This window comes from Pipistrellus kuhlii, unplaced genomic scaffold (assembly GCF_014108245.1).
Source record: "Pipistrellus kuhlii isolate mPipKuh1 unplaced genomic scaffold, mPipKuh1.p scaffold_m20_p_6, whole genome shotgun sequence".
NCBI classification, from domain to species: Eukaryota; Metazoa; Chordata; class Mammalia; order Chiroptera; family Vespertilionidae; genus Pipistrellus; species Pipistrellus kuhlii.
In genome coordinates this window covers 7,304,849-7,321,616 of record NW_023425562.1, presented here as the reverse complement: position 1 = coordinate 7,321,616, position 16,768 = coordinate 7,304,849, and the positions used below count along the sequence as shown (strand labels likewise).

General features: G+C 49.5%; 1 protein-coding gene across 1 annotated transcript in view; it reads left to right on the top strand.

Annotated features, from left to right (window-relative positions):
- Positions 1 to 47: 47 nt before the first annotated feature.
- PPP1R16B (protein phosphatase 1 regulatory subunit 16B) overlaps positions 48 to 16,768 on the top strand; it is an 85,951-nt gene continuing 69,230 nt past the window's right edge. The window contains exon 1 of the mRNA XM_036417760.2: positions 48 to 67. The gene's annotated coding sequence lies outside the window, so the exon portion shown is untranslated. The remainder of the gene's footprint in view (positions 68 to 16,768) is intronic.

The window sequence follows — 16,768 nt, the reverse complement described above, 5'->3', positions numbered from 1 at the left end:
CGGCTCGGGACCCACCGGCTCGGGGTCCGACTCCGGAGCCGGAGCCGCCGCGCAGGGCTGGAGAGCGGTGAGTCCCGGGCCTCCGCGGGCTGCGGGCGGCCCGGCGGGCGGCGGGGGGCGGCGGGGGCGGTCCGGCCCTGACAGCCCGGCCGGGGGCGGAGGGCGCTCTGGCCGGGCCGGCGGCTGAGATGATCGGGGGCCGGGGGTGGGGGAGAGGAAGGCGGTGAGGGCGGGGACGGGAGCGCCCTAAGGTGGGGGCCCTCCCCGCAGCTGGGATGAGGCGCCCGCTCGGTCCTGCGCGCCAGGACGAGGCCGGGGCTGGGGGAGGCGCTGGCACGGTGTCGGCGGGGGTCGCCGTGCCCGATGGTGGGGCGGGCAGCGGGGTTAGGCTGGCTCCGGACTCTGTCGCTGTCAGTCCGCCGGGGAGCTCCATCCCGGCCATCGGGAGCCACCGCCGGCACCGAACAGTCCGGAGCCCGGGCTCGGGCCGGGCATGGGGGCGCCGCCCCCTCGCGTGGCGGCGCTGGGTCCCCGGGACAGCGGCCCGGCGCAGGGAGCGCTCTGGCTCCGGCAGGAACGGTCCCCAGGGCCAGGCGACCCCGCGTGCCGCCCCCGCGTGGATCTGCCCCGGAGCGGCGCGCCCGGCCCCTCCAAAGGCCCCCTGGTCCCGGCTGCGGGGTCCCCACGCCCGGCGCGCTGTCTCCCCCCGAGTCCCGCGCTCCGACTCCCCCGGAGGAGCGCCCCCGAACGCCCGGGAGGGGCGGACCCTGTGCAGCCGCCTCCGAGAGGTCGCAGGGGGTCTCCCCAAGGTCACCGGAGCAGCGCCCCGGCGGAGCTGCCGGGCATCCCCACGCGGGGAGCGGGGAGGAGGGGAGGCGCTCGCTGCCGCCTCCTTCCCCGATGCAGCCTCCTTCCTCCCGCTCCTCCTCCCCCGGCCCGGCCCGGCCACCCCGGAGGTGCTGGGATGCAGCTCCCAGTCCGGGGCGGATAACCGGGGCCGATCGCCGAGCCGGGGAGCTCCGAGGCCGGCCTCCGGAGCCTGGGACCGGCGCTCGCCCCGGCACCCGGGCGCGGAGGGAGGGAGGGAGGGAGAGACGCGGCGGCATCAGCGCTGCTCGGAACCGGGAGCCGAGCGGCGGCGCCCCTGTGATGGAGCCACATAAAGGGCCCCTGTTCTCCCTCCAGAAAAGCCCGGCTCCCCGGCTCCCCGCGGCCCGGGCGCCAGGTGCCGCCGCTGAATCGCTCTCTGTGGAGGCCCCGGGCCCTCTCCCCCGGCGCTTTCCCTCTCGGAAAGGGGCCTGCCATTAGCCGCCGGGCCCGCGGGGGGACTTCCCCGTGTGCCCTGCCGTTTCCTGCGGCCCGTGCAGCATCGAGAAAGCCCCTCCGGCCCGGAGACTCCCTCCTGGGCTGGCAATGAAGCTTTTGAACTCCGCTGGTGACCAGCTGTCTGCCCCAGGGCGAGGCCCTTGGCCTCGTGGGAGCAGCAGTTGCCTCTAGGAAATGGGGTTGAGGACCAGCCTTTTGGGGGATGGGGGAGAGGCCCCCATGGAAGTGCTTGGTGCAGTGGGGCATGGCCGGAGTGCCCCTAAGTCAATGCTGGCGCCCTCCCTCAGGGTTTGGAGTGGGGCGTGTCCCTCCTCTGAGGCAGGAGCAGAAGTGGAGCCTCGGTGGGTGGTTCTGCAGGAGCCGGGAGTTCCCACATCGCCCTCCCCTGCTTTGTCATCAAGAGGCGGCTTGCAGGCAGCTGGTGGGCGCTAGTGAGTCTTTTCAGCAGGCAGCCTGCATGGGGAGGCCTTCCCACACAAATCCCCAGCCTCTTCCCCGGCCCCCCTCCCCCACAGGATGTTGGCAGTCAGAGGTCAACCAGGCCACTCTGGATGTTCAACTTTGCACCTTGCTGTCCAATGGAGTCTACCCAGCAGTGTCCCCCAACCCCGGAACCTTCCTGGCCCCTCTCTGGTCCTGGCTCTTCCCAGCCGCTGGGACATTCCTGCAGGGAGATAGACCACTCGATCCTTCCAACCCCTCTTTGCGTTCCCCCCTCTGAGACATTCCTGTGACTCCTGTGCTCTCTGAATCCTCCCTGGCGTGGAAGGACATGGCAGGCAAGGCCAATGCGTGCGCAGCCTCCACGTCCCAGGTAATTGATGCTGGAGTGGAGTTAAACACTAACCTAGGTAAGTCTGTTTGGGAGCCTGAGCCACAGGGCTCAGAGGTTGCTGACACAGGAAGGTGGGTTTTCCCCCAAGGCCAGACCTCCCTGCGGAGCCTCTGAGGACTCTTTGGAAACTAGGGCCTCGGGTTCCTCCTAAAACCTGCTCCATCGTCTGGAGGGAGCGTTCTCTGACCCCCAGAGGCTGCAGCCGGCCTGGTTTTGTAGGTCGCAGAAGGCCCGTACCTGGATTCATGTGCTGTGCTTGGACCCTTAGGACCCCCACCCGACCTCACTGTCCACCCCCAGCCCAGCACGGAGGACGTGGTGGATAGTGGGTCCTCGCTGGCATCCTTCCAGCAGAGACCAGGTGACCTTCTGTACCCCGAGCACATCTTAGAGACTGGGCTCCAGGGAGGGCGTGGACGAGCCTGTTGCCCACAGAAAGCTACGAAGTATGAAGAGCACAAGGGACCCGTCTGGGGTGGGGTTGTTCTCCTGGGTCTTTGTGTGCCAATAGGCACAAATTGCAGCTCAGTGCTAAAAGCTCTGTGACCTTGGTAAATTATTTCCTCTCTCTCAGGCCTGACTTTCTCATCTGTTAAATGGGAGTCATTGTAATGCTGACTTCATGGGCTGTGAGGATTCTGTGAGACCATCACACCCAGAAAGTGCTTAGTGCAGCGCCTGGTGTGGGCAGGAACGCAGGAAGTGCTTCCTGTCACCTCACTGCGGCTTCCTCCCAGGCACCGGGCTCCCACTGCCTGCGTTCTGGGGCAGTGTGGCCTCCTCTGCCTCTGGCTGTCAGGATGGCACGGCCTGTCCCCAGGAATCCATGACAGAGCCTTTCTCACCTGGCTGCCATTTTTTCAGGATTCATTGATGTTTTCAACAGATGTTTACTTCCTTCTAGATCTTGTGCGTAGCAGGGGATTTCAAGATGAATAAGGCAGCTCTCGGAGTTCTTTCTCTCTGAGGGAGAGGCAGGCCTGGAAATAGATGGTGAGGCCACTGCCCCCCACAGAGAGCCAGGGAAAACAGTTCCACCGGCAGGAAGAGGACTGAGAAACAGAGCGATGGGTGACCAGGTGGGCTCAGGCCAGCCCACAGGGTTCATTCCTGACTCTGCCATCTTGTAGCTGGGTGGCGATGGACAGATGCCTGACCTCTCAAACGATCAGCTGCCTACCTGAGGGTGGTGATGTGAGGAGAAAAGGGAGACCACAGGGGTGAGAGATGTAGCTCAGGGCCTTCGAGATGTTAACCCACGATTGCAAATGCTAGTTGCTGTTATGATTAGTCTGTGATGACCAATAACAGGTGGGCAAAGTGTGCTGTGGGAACCCACCTGAGCCCTTCAGAGACAGTGTTCCCGGTGGCGGGCAGTCCAGGGGTAGGCAGCCTGGGCAGAGAGAACAGCTTGGGCAGAGGCACGGGGGCCTGTTGTCTTTGTGAGCAGAGGGGAGTTGCCACCGGAGCACATGGAGGCTGGGGCAGCCGGCAGAGCCAGGGCGCAAGGCAGAGGCTGTGCTGCCAACGGGTCCCGAATGATTAAACACTCGCTGACCCGAAGCAGGTACCCTGTGGCCCGAGGGAGTCCAGGATTAACTTCTGCCTGAGAGGAAGGGCTGTGCTGTGCTTCTTTGCTAATATATTAACTGTCCCTCCCTCTTCCTTCTACCCGGGAAGCACAGAGGTCCCCTCCTTCTTCCTGAGATGCTTCCTGAGATGAGATACTCCTGTGCCTGTTCCTGTCTTCCTGGGACTCAGTGTCTTATTTGAAGGAAGGGGCTGGGGGGAGAGAAAGTGTCCTGGTCCAGCTTCTTTATTGATCAGAATATTGTACCATGCTTTTCTGGGTGGTGGTCGTTGTCTGGAATCTTGGCTTGCATTGCCGCTGAATCCTCGCACCAGCTCATTGTAGTGGGCCCATTTATTCCCATTGCACAGAGGGGAAACTGAGGCACAAAGGATGAGGTGATTTGCAGAAGGCATGCAGCTTATACGTGGTAGGAATTCATATCTGGGGGGGGGGGGGGGGGGGGGTATCTCCAAAGTTGTTATGTGCTATCCTGAGCCACCTCAACTTACACGCCTTGTAGACACCTAAAGCTGATGGTATAGAATGTCTGGGTTTTTTCACCTGTATGCATCCTTGGAGTGGGCAGTAGGCACCTCAGAGATGGGTCTCTGTGGGGTGTGTTCTGGTTATCTGGGGACGGGGAACTGCCCTATTTTCTCCCGGTGCTGCCTTGTGGGAAGGTCCTGTTGCAGGCCCTTGGCAAGGGGGAGGGGTTCTGGGGTGTCTCAGAGTTCAGGCCGCATTCCTCCGCCCAATCATGTCCCACAAACACGCCTTGATGCAGGCAGTTTGCAGCTTGATTAATGTAGCAGGTGGCTGAGCACCACAGTGACCCCAGGAAGGAATGAGCCTGTTAGATGGCTGGTCAGAGTATCATGTAGCCACAGGCCGTTCTCCTTTCCCATCAGAGGCAGAGATGAAGGCCAAGGTCCAAACCCTGACCCTGCCTTCCACTGGGTTTTTGGCCTCGGACCATTTCTCCATCCCCGTGAGCCTCGGCTTCTTCATCTGGAATGCAGGTCCTATAGACCGTATGTTATATAGAGATCATTCAGAGTTATCCTAAGGATTTATAATTACACCACACACACACACACAAATGCCTGGCTTCCAAGTTGTAGATAATATTGGTGTAGTACCTGCATTCTCTTCCATGGTACTTATCAAAAATTGTGATTAGGTGGTCATTGCTCTTTTAGTCTGTCTCCACCCCCAGGCCAGTGGTTCTCACCGAGGGGCAGTTTGGCTCCCCAGGGGGAATGTGACAATATCTGGAGACACATTTGGTTGTCACCACTGGGGAGGGGTGCTATGGCATCTAGTGGGGAGAGGCCAGAAATGCTGCTAATGTCTTCCAGTGCCTACGATAGCCCCCACAACAAAGAGTTATATGATCCCAGATGCCAATAGTGCCGAGGCCGAGAAAGCTTAGACGGGACTATAAACCCTAAACTAAAAGGTCAGCGACTGTGTCTAATTCATTCATCTCCATGTCCCTGGCTGCCCAGCATGCTGCCCGGCACACAGGAGACAATCAAGATGCATTAAAGAGATGAATGAGGTCTTGGAACACCTTATGTCCCCTGGAGTCCCAGAGGTTTGGCTCGCAGGACGTTGTGAATGGGAAGAGGAGGTTTAGATGGATCTGAATGATGAGCAGCCAATTGGTAATTCAGGCCAAAGAAATTCACGCTGTTTTCCTTCCCGAGCAGGTGCTTGGGGGCCTGAATGATCTGAATGGCAGTCACCGCTGCCTTTTGCTCATGCACTGCCTTTTGCTCATGCAGACACAGGACCCACCTTTATCTGGACGAGCAGGCCGGGGCGGGGGGACATAGGTGCTGACAAGGAACGCCCTGTCAGCTGGGCCCTTGGGATCTGCCAAGTTGGGGCACAGCTGCTGTCAGCTTCCTGTTTTCTCTCTTTCTGGTGGAATGAAGGAAACCCACTGAATGGCTATTTTCCACTGACATTTACAGCACCGAGATAGGCCTTGGATTAATGAGGTCGAACTCCAGCGTAAAATCTGCCCGATCACTTAAAGCTTGGCCAACCGGAAGACACGGCTTGTTTTCTTTGGGCATCCGATGTCTTTGGATGGCTTTGGCCAGGGAAGCAGGAGTCACGGCTCTGTGCAAAAGAAGGGAGTGTCTTACACCCCGGCATTGTAAAGGCTGCAGTTGTTGTCTCCCTTTCCATGTATTAAGAAGGCGTATTTTAATTGGGCCTTTGAAATAAATAACTGATTAAAGCAAAGGTTCGCCGTGAGCCCCAGGCTGGCTGCTGAGATTGGAGCCGGGCTGTTGAAAGGATCTGGCTGTGTCATTCGTGGGCTCTCTGGGAGTTTGAAGGAAAAGATTATCCCCCAAGGGCATTTGGACGGGTCAGAGGTGCACCTTGGTCAGAGTTTATTCTGATGGGGGAAGGGAATCTCAGGTAGATGTCTCAGACTTGCTCATGAATCGTCTCGGGGCTCCTGACTCAGTAGGTTTGAGGACTGAGGGCCTGCATTTCTAACAGGCTCCCAGGGGAAGCCCTTTGGCTGGTCTGTCCACTGCACTTTGAGTAGCAGGGTCTGAAGATCCCAAAGTGAGGGGTCCTTGGTGCAACCCGCTCAAGCGTAAAAGGAAACCCAGCCTGTCATGCCTGCGCGCACAGCCACCTGCTCTGCTGGCTGGCTTGCAGAGTCACGTATTGACTGTGCGCCTTGTCCAGGGCCCAGGCCTGGGACCGAGTGTGAAGGGATGGCTGCCGGCTCTCAAGGAGCAACTGACCCAGCCAGAGGGAAGGGTGAGGAGCTTCTTGTGCTTCCAGAAATGTGTGTCTGGAACCCACCCTTTCTGGGTCACCTGGTTTTTTTTTTATTTGTTTTAATTAAATTAATTAATTAGTTAATTAATTTAAATTTATTTTTTTGGGGGGGTGCTTTAGGGCCCTAGCCCAACCCACCTGGATTAGAACCGGCCAGGATGGGGCCCTGGGAACCCACATTTTTAAAAAGTGTGCCAGGCTGGGAGAGAGGTAGCCAGGAGGAGGAACTGGCAGTGCATCGGAAGTAATTGCTCAGCAGGACTAGTGTAAGGTTGTAGAGTCATATACTTTCTGATGGCTCCTGACTGAGGGAGAGGCTGAAACCTAGTCTGCTCCACCTGCCAAACTCTACACCCTGCAGACTTGCATCTGCCTGGAAGAAAGAGCATCTTTAAAAAATATATGAATAATAGTTGTTAACATTTGGTGCTTATTATGAGCTGATCACTGTCTTTTTAGCTCGTTAGTCCTCCTAGCAACTCTTAGGGGCGGCATTATTACTGATTGTGCTGCAGAGAAAAGTGAGGCACAGAGAGGTTCAATGACTTTCCACAGGCCACACAGCCTGTAAGTGACAGAGCAAGGATTTGAACTCAGATTATCTGGCTTCAAAGATGATGCAGGTGATCATTATAGTCTCTGGCTTTTCTCTGTGGCTCTCTGTGTCTGTACGCTGAGGGAGTGCTCTTTTTCAGTTCTTCCCCAAATGGGGGAAGGCTGGCAGTGACCTTGGCTGGCTCTGGAGTCAGACCTGGGTTTGATTTCTGCCTCCACCACTTATTACAATGTTGAGCAAGTTACTTGCCTAAGCCTCAGTTTCCCGCTGTGTAACAGGAATAATAGAAAGCATGAGATGATATGATTGACCATTTAGCCTCTACTTGGCACATAGGATGTACATCTCAACTATTATTATTGCATTAGTATCAGCGAACTCGGTCCCTGGGAGTCACAGATGGCTCCAGAGCAGAGGGGGTAGGTGCACAGAGCCCTGAGCTGCTGATGTCCCGGTTGGCCGGAGCCATTGTTTTGTTCACCCACATCACCTGTGTCATTATATACCTAGGCTTCCTGAGCCTTCGCTTCTTGGCACAGGGTAGAGGCCCTAGTGTTTGGGCCACCCTGAGGAGTTCTCAGAATTTCTTGGCTCCTAGGATGGTTCAGAGTCTCAGTCAGAACTGGCTTCATTTCTTGTGGTCCAAGCGCAAATAGAAGGCACACATTCTCAAACCTGCTCTCTTCAGAGCTTGTGGCCCTTCGCGGTGACTTGTCGCCATCTCCACGGCCCTTCTGGAACTGGGACAGTTGCCTCTGAATTTTCATTAGCTTTTTCTTAACATATAAAATTCAGCTTTTGTTTTCTTATTGCTGTATTTTATGCTTTTTAATTACAAAAGAATACAAATGCATTATTAAAATTTAAACAATATGAACACGTGGACAATGGACAGTGATATTTCCCCATCCATTACCACCAGCCACTCGTCCCCCAGCCCCTGGAAGAAATTCCTGAATGTTTTATGTATCTTTCCATAAATTTCTGGTACATAGACAGACCCATATCCATTTACATGTTTATCCTTTTTTTCTTCTTTTTAACACATCTATAGATCACTCTTTTGAAACTTCCTTCCCCCCCCCCCCCATCTAATTTATCTTAGCATATGTCAGCACACAGAGAGATGCCTCAGTCTTTAAGGCTACATGATATTCCAGCAATAAAACTTTACCATAATTTATTTCTACTTCCTTGCTGACAGTTGAGGTTGTTTCCAGCTTTTTCCTGCTACCAATGTAGGATGCTACAACATCCTTGCTTGTACAGTGTCTATTTTTGTACACTGGCATGGTTTTCTCTATAAGGAAAACTTCCTGCAATTAGAGCTATGACAGACGTTGTCAAATTGTCTTCCCAAGAGGCCAAACCAATTTCTATTCCATCAACAGTATGTGGGAATACATCCCCTTTTCCAACGCTGAGTATTAAGTAACTTTAAGTTTTGCCAGTCTGATAGAATAAAATGGAAAACATGTTTCTGAGTCGGGTTCCACAGTAATTCAAATTTTGACTCTTTAGATTGGGCCTACATAAAGATTGTTACATATTTAAGAGCTACATTTTACCTGGCTTTATTCTTGAAATGAAAGACATAAAATTATGTTAAAGCAGTTGCTTCCCTCACACTGATCCCTGCCTCCTGGAGTAATCAAAGACTTGGGCAAATAAAAATAAGAGAAGCCCTATCCGATTTTGCCCAGTGGATAGAGCGTCGGCCCACAGGATGGAAGGGTTCCGTCAAGGGCAAGTACCTCGGTTTCAGGCTCCATGCCCGGCCCTGGTCATGGGGTTTGTAGGAGGCAACCAATCAATGTGTCTCTCTCACATGGATGTTTCTCTCTGTCCCTCACCATCCCTTCCACTCTCTAAAAACCAATAGAAAGACATCCTCAGGTGAGGATTAACAACAACAACAACAAAAAAGAGAAAGACACGGTGGTTCAAGTGTGCTAAAGAAGAGCATAAAGAAGCTAACTTTTTGTCCGGTAAACTCTATCTTCATGAATATCACATACAAATTCTTAAAATACAATGTGCATTATGATGAGGGTGGGATGGATAAGAAAATGACTTGATTAGAAGCCAAAAAATCACGCAGCTAACCTCTCGTGAGGGCAGCAGAAGAGGTGGGCAGTTAGGAAAGGGCAACTGATTTTGAAATAGTCTCTTTGGTGGCTCCCCTGTTTCCCAGAGGGGTTTGTTGGAAGGAGGCTGTGCAGAAACCCAGCTGAGTTCGCAGCTGGGAGTGCTTATACCGATGACTCATACCTGGGCAAATGCATGTTAGTCCAGTAAGAGTGAGAGCAGAGGAGCAGCGACTGGCTTTAAAAATGGACAGCCTTGGAGCTCCTAGAGTTGGGACGTTGGTGGCACGTACAGGCTGTTATTCCAGTTCCAGGGCGGAGTTCTCTGGGTGTAGACCAGGTACACTGAAAGGATGCTCAGTGCGATGAGTGAGCACCAAAGACTGCTCTTTTCTTGTGAAGGGGCCTCCAACTAAAAAAGAATAGATCTATTTAGAAAGGGGTATGACCAGCTAATCGACTCACCTTTGGGGAGCCACATCTTAGATATTCATTTTCTCTGTCCTGGAGATCTTCATTCACTGGGGTGTCTTAAGAGCAGGACGAGGCAAGGAGCAGTTGAGAATTTCTTAAACAGTGCTGTGAACTGAGCCTAACCATTGTTTTGTCACACACCACCTAAGCAGGGATGTGTGGAGCCAATGGAAAGGCATTCAGAGTTGAAGATTGCCCGTGCAGCCAGGGGCAATCCCATCTCATCCTTTCATGGAAGGCAAGGTGGGGGCCAGGCGAGGCGTGTCCTGGGTCTGGCCCTCAGTGTGACCTCTTCTCCCAGAAGCCAGGTCTGTTTTGTCTGTTTGATGCTACAGCTCTGGTTCCAAACCCAAGGACCACTCCCTGCGATAGAACTGATGGAAAAAAAATCTGTGACTTTTCAGTTTCCCACCTTCTGACAACTCTCTCAGTTTTGAAATGCCTACCATATGCTGGATGGCTCTCTAGCAGGATGTACAGGTGAATAACGTATATGCCTTGTCAATCAAGGACATCTAGTCCAATGGAAGAGGCAGATTGGAAACTAACAATGACTGAAGAGTGCTGAGCGTCACAATAGAGATGTGGTCACATGCCTTGGAACTAGAGAGGAGAAAGAAACCCATTTGGCACAGGGCAGATAAAGAACAATTCAGAGGGAATAAAAAGAGCATTGAGACAAGGCAAATGGAGTGCTGAGCATGGTGCCTGGAAAGCACTTAAGAGATGATAGATAGGATTATTACAGCACTTGCACCAGCTCTCGAAGAACAGAGAAGAGACTGCCAGGTGGAGAGAAAGAAGGGTATTGCCACTCCATGGAATAGCATGAACGAAGGTGAGGAGGCGGGTGTGCTGTAGTGAAACCTGCATGGGCTTTGAGGAGAGAAATCTAAATCTGGGTTCTGTCACTTCTGAGTTATGACATTGGGCATGTTAAGATGAGCCCCCACTTTCTAATCTATCCATTGAGGATAATGAGACCTGTTTAACATGGCTCACTGTGGAGAGTAAAGTTATGTGTAGACCCTGACACATAGCAGGGTCTCAGCAAATGGTGGGGACCATTGCGGGGAAATGAACCCATCAGACTGTTCAGTGTAGGTGGGAAATTGAGAGTTTAGTGACTTTGGGACATTAGGATGGCCAGCGATAAAGTTAAAATGTCAAAGCCACACACTAGATGGCCTGAACCATTAGGCTGAGGAGTTTAGACTTGACCCTATAGGCAACAGAGAGATTAAATGCTTCCCTACAATGGAAATACAGAATCACACTTGGTTTCATAATGAAAAAAAAAAAAAAATGTGCCAGTGGTGTGGATGGTGGGTTGGAAGGTTAGGGGTGGAGACGAAGAAACCACTTTGGGGAATGCTGTATAACCCACCACTCACCTGAGCCCAATAAAAGCTGGGTTCAGTCCTACAGCCAAGTACTGCCCAGAGAGGCAGATGAGGACAGTGGTAGCGAGCACGGGCTTCAGTGTCAAGGCCCATGTGGATGTGAAAAACCTGTGAATTACTGCTGTTTATTGGCTGTGTGACCTTGACAATCACCCCACTGGGCTTTGGTTTATCCTTATGCAAAATAGAGATTAATAGCACCTTTATCGTAGGCTCATTGTGAGGATTAAATGTCGATAAAGCACTTGGCTCTAGAAACGCAGTTGATAATTAGAATTTTTTAAAAATTAAACATTTGATGATGGACTTCTTTTTCCATGAAACGCCTATTAACCTCCCCTGGAGCTACCCGTGTTCCACAAAAAAAAACACATCTGCTTTAGTCTTTCTAGAGAAACAGCGGCACTTGCTGCTCCCAGAAATAGGAGGGAGGGTTGCCAAGTTCTAACACACTGGTTCTTGGATGCACGGTAGGCCCACCAGGGGAGCTTTCAAACATTTGATGCCTGGCTGCACCTCAGATCAATTAAACCAGACTCTCTGGAGGTGGGACCCAGGCATCAATATTTCATATTTTTTTTTAATGAGTTAACGTAAGACAAATAAAGGATGGATTTTTCACAAACTGAGCATGACTCTGTAACCCATATCCTGCTACACACACACACACACACACACACACACACACACACATACACACACACAACCAGTATCCCAGAAGTACCCCTTATGTCATTTCCAATTACTCTCACCCCAAAATCACTGTCCTGATTAATAACATAGGTCAGTTTTGCTTGCTACTGAGTTTACGGAATCATATATCTCTGTATTTGTATGTGTGTGTATTTGCCTTATTTTGGTTAACCTTGTGAGAGTTCAATTGTCTATTGCTCATTCTCATTTCTCATTCACAATGTTCCCCTGTGTGAACACACCATCATTCTTTTCTAGACTCCTGTTGGTGGGCATTTTGGACAGTTTATACCGTGGGACTGTTATAAACAGTGCTATTAAATTCTTGTAAATGCCGTTGGAAAGTGTATATAGAAATTTCTGTTGGACACATTCCTAGGAATGAAATTGCTGGGATATAAGGTGTGTGTACGCTCAGCTTCACACGATATTGCTGAGAAGTTCTAAAGGTGACTGTATCGTTATATTCCCAGTGTAGGAGAACCTTGCCAACAGTTGCCGTTTTCTGATGCAAAAACATTTCTGGGGCCATTTTGGTGGATATATAGTAGTCTTGCCCTGTGATCCTAATATATGTTCCCAGCATCTCCAGTGTTTCCAACATGTAGCCAAGTTTGAGAATCTCTTTCTTCCCAGTTTTTAAAAAAAGCTAAACACCTGCTGTTGAAACTGGATGAAAGAGATGTTACAGTGGCCAGTGCCTCCCCATGGACTCCCTTTTATTTCTGTACCTAGAGGTTTTTACAGAATTGGTCTGTCTAACCATCTAGTGGAGGGTCCCTTTGCTGTGGAAGGAGAATGTGGGGTATATCAAACCTGACAGCCTGCACCTCTCCCTCACTGCTCTGTGCTTTTTGCGGGGCAAATGGCTCCGTCAGGAGTGATCTGAGAGCTGGAAAGGGGCCATGGCAGGTCTTCAGTTTCTTCTTCTGATTTAAGACCTGAAAGAGAAGGTAGGACACGAGAAGTGCCGTGTGTATGTGTGTGTGTGACCTATAACTAATAGAAAGATGCTGTCAGATAAAAAGATGTTTTTTTGTGTGACCAGAGCTTAGGATTTTGTATCGTATATTAGCTTTCCAAAACTTGCCCAATACCTTATACTTGGAAAGTACCCCCCCCCCCCCAAAAAAAAAAGCCATTGAAGTCACTGTTAGCACTGTGTAATTGTCCCTAGTGAAAAGCACAACTTACAGTCAAAGGAAGGTGTTGGTGGGATTTAGCTGATCTGATTAATAGTTTTTGTTCTTTTTTAGTTTCTATGCAGTGGCTGATATTTCCTGTTTGTTCATTTATTACAAGCATATTTTTTTTTATACCTTTGAGCAAAATTATAATAGCAACTTTAAGATTCTCATCTGTTAACTCTTAACATCTTGGGTCCTCTTGGGGTACATTTTTCAATAGATTATCTTCCTTCTTGAGTTTGGGCCACATTTTTGTTTGTTTAAAACACTTTTTTCCCTAGTAATTTTGTATTACATCCTGAGTATTGTGAATGAGACTTGAAAAGACTCTTGATTCGCCGAAGCCGGTTTGGCTCAGTGGTAGAACGTTGGTCTGCGGACTGAAAGGTCCCAAGTTCGATTCCGGTCAAGGGCATGTACCTTGGTTGCGGGCACATCCCCGGTAGGGGGTGTGCAAGAGGCAGCTGGTCGATGTTCCTCTCTCATTGACGTTTCTAGCTCTCTATCTCTCTCCCTTTCTCTCTGTTAAAAATCAATAAAATATTATTTTTTAAAAAAGAAAAGACTCTTGATTCGATATTTCTCAAAAACAGTAATGATTTATTTATTTATTCATTACCAAACTCAAATTCTAAACTCAATTTCTCTTGAGTGGGCATTAACTGAAATCTTTCTTTAGTTCTGTTAGCCTTAGTTGTCTGTTTGAAACCTGCCCTATACATGCATCATTCATGGAAATTTGGGCAGAATATATATTCAGAATATGGGGCTACTGTTCTGTGACTCTTTTCTGGGATCTCTTCTTACTTTCCAGCTGTACTGACCTGAACTCTGGCCTCTAATTCCTCAAAAATTAAGAATGAAGATTTCTATCCAAATTGTAGTCCATGTGCAACATTGACTTGGGTCTGTCCTCAGGTCAAAAGCCATAAAAATAGGGACATCACCTATTGCCGTTTCTTCCTTTCAAGGGTTAACTCCCTCAAGTTTATGTATGTTTGTTGCTGAACAAATCAAATGCCTTTCAGTACTCTCTCTCTCTCTCTTTCCCTCTCTCTCTGTCTCACTGTCTCTCTCTCCAGAGTTTATATGTGAGAGGGGACGTCTTCTAAGAGCTACTTTGCCATTACTAGAAGCAGAACCTTTCTGGCAAATAATTTTGCTCATTAAGAGACTCTCAGCAATGGGGGGAAAAGGAAATATATGTAATAATTTAAACAATAAAGAATTTAAATTAAAAATGAATATATACTTGTAACATAGAAACCCACACGTGAAACCTATGTTCATGTTGACTAATGTCACCCCAATCAATAAAAAAAAAGAATATATAACTAAAGGAAAAGAGACCCTTAGAGCTGCCCTCCCCCCCATTTTATTGCTTAGCACATAGTAGATGCCGTATTTATTGACTAAATGAATGTGGCTTAAAATTGAAAATTAAAGTGTATTAGGGGAGAACATTTTCTGAAATTAGTTAACTGGTAACATCAGGTATAAAATAGAGAGGATTTTCAGTAATTTGCTGGAGAAAATGATGAGTGAGATGATTGAAATAGTATTAGGACCACAGCTATCTGGGTGTAGACCAAAGTGGCTAACAAAGTGAACCGGAGATTTCAACAGGAGGAGATAAATTCAATTGTGATGGTAACAGCACTTTCATGGGATTGACTCTGAGGCTTACAAAGAATGTATCATGTTCAATGGAAACAAAGCTGATCAGAGGGGAAGCAGAGGTATGCTTGGAGTTCTTACATCCAAGAGGATCCAAGAGGAGGGAATGAAAGTGAAGGAACTCTGGCTGGAGATCAAAGCGGGGAGGAACCGAAGCAATGTAAAGGCAGTCCACTGCAGCTTGCTTTTCTCTGTGTGGTGACCTGGCAGGTCACAAATCAGCACTCAGAGACTTCAAAGACTGCATATGGGGTGGAAAATTCATACCAAAATGCAGAGCATCTGGGAACTTTCTGACTTGTCTACTGACAATTGCATCACCCAGAGAGTAGAGCACAGAGGACAGTTGCTGTTATGAGGATGGTTGCTATTATGAATCTGGTTTGGGTGAAGTAGAAAATGAGAAAGTGTTCACCAAGAAAATGGTGATGGGGGCTGAGCCCACAGGGCTTTGGAAGGCAGATTTTAGGAAGTTTAGGATGAGGTATAGATATTTCCTGCTTACTCCTCCAAAGGGTGATGGCAGCTCTAATAGTAGGAGAAGTTATGGCTTCACTATCATCCTCACTCCGCATAGATTTCATTTATTCTCCTTCAAGGATTCCTCTTGTTGCTCTCATTTGTGCTCCTGTGGGCTATCTTCCTTGTCTGGCTGTTTGTTTGTTTGTTTGTTTGTTTGTTTTTAAGCAGGGGAGCTATTAAAAATATTTATCCATCATGGCCCAGGCACAGACCAATCAGAAGAGAGGCTAGCCACCAACTGGACCCTCGGCCCAAGTTACAAATCTTTTAACCCCTCTGAGCATCAGCTTTCTCCTCTTTGAAATGGGGACAGTGCCTACAGTGCAGAGTTGGGGCAATGATTCCAAGAGATGTTACATGTGAAGAGCTTGACACGTGGGAAGCTGTGCTGTGCACAGACGCTGCCATTATTACCCTGCCTTCTTTATCTCTGGGTTCCTTTCACTTACGTGTTTTATAGATTCTGTGATGCTTATCTTTAGTTTCATTAAGCACATGTTTTATTCTATACTGACTTCAACAAGTATTTGTTCAATTACAAATTGATCTGTCTGGTTTCTTAGTCAACACGTCCTCTTAGCTAGCCTGGTGTGGCTCCGTGGTTGAGTGTTGACCTATGAATAAGGAGATCATGGTTCAATTCCCAGTCAGGACATATGCCCAGGTTATGGGCTCAATTCCCAGTGTGGGATGTGCAGGAGGCAGTTGATCAATGATTCTTTTTCATCATTGATGTTTCTATTTCTTTCTCCCTCTCTCCTCCTCTCTGAAATCAATTAAAACATTTTTTTAATGTCCTCTTATCTCCCTGATCATGAATACTATAGATTTTCTGAAATCTCCTTGCATTTCATAGGACAGGTCTTTTAAAGCACTGATGTGTTTTTTGTGTGTGCTTCTTTACTATTTCCCTCCTCCTCCTCCTCCTCCTCCTCCTCCTCCTCCTCCTCCTCCTCCTCCTTCTTCCTCCTCCTCCTTCTTCTTCCTCTTCTTCTTCTTCTTCTGTGTACATAGGCTTTGGGATTAAGCAGAACTGGGTTCAAATCCCAGCTCCACCACTTACTGGCTGTGCAGTGTATTGGTATCCATTCTCTGCGTTGTTCTAATTCTTCCCCTCCTCATCCTTTCTTCCTCTAGTGGAGGACTCTCTCCTTTGAGTCCAATTCTGTGATTTTTATTGTCCTTGTTCCATTGGAATGAATATCTAAACATCAGTGAACAAACAATATGAAAAGCTTTTTAAAATTCCCATCTCAGCTATTTCCTGATTGGCTAAGAACACCCCTGGCTAAAAGGGAAGAGTTAGCTTGCTAGGGGTACCTTTATGTTGGTAATGGTGTGGGATCTAAGATGCTTGGAAAGGACAAGACAGTGATTCATAGCTGGTTGTAGTGCCTTTGTCCCTCCCCCTTCAAGAATGGACCTCATCCAAAATGCTTATCTCTCTGCTCTCCGGGGTCAGAGTCGGGAGAGGTGGCAGTCAGCTGCAGGGGCTGCCTTCCATTGCTTGAGTTGGCTCAAGTAAAGATGGCAGCTTCTTAGAACTTGGATCTAATTAACTCAGAGGGATGGACTACAATTCTTCATTCAACTCCCTATTGCAAGTTACTGGAGAAATTCCTAT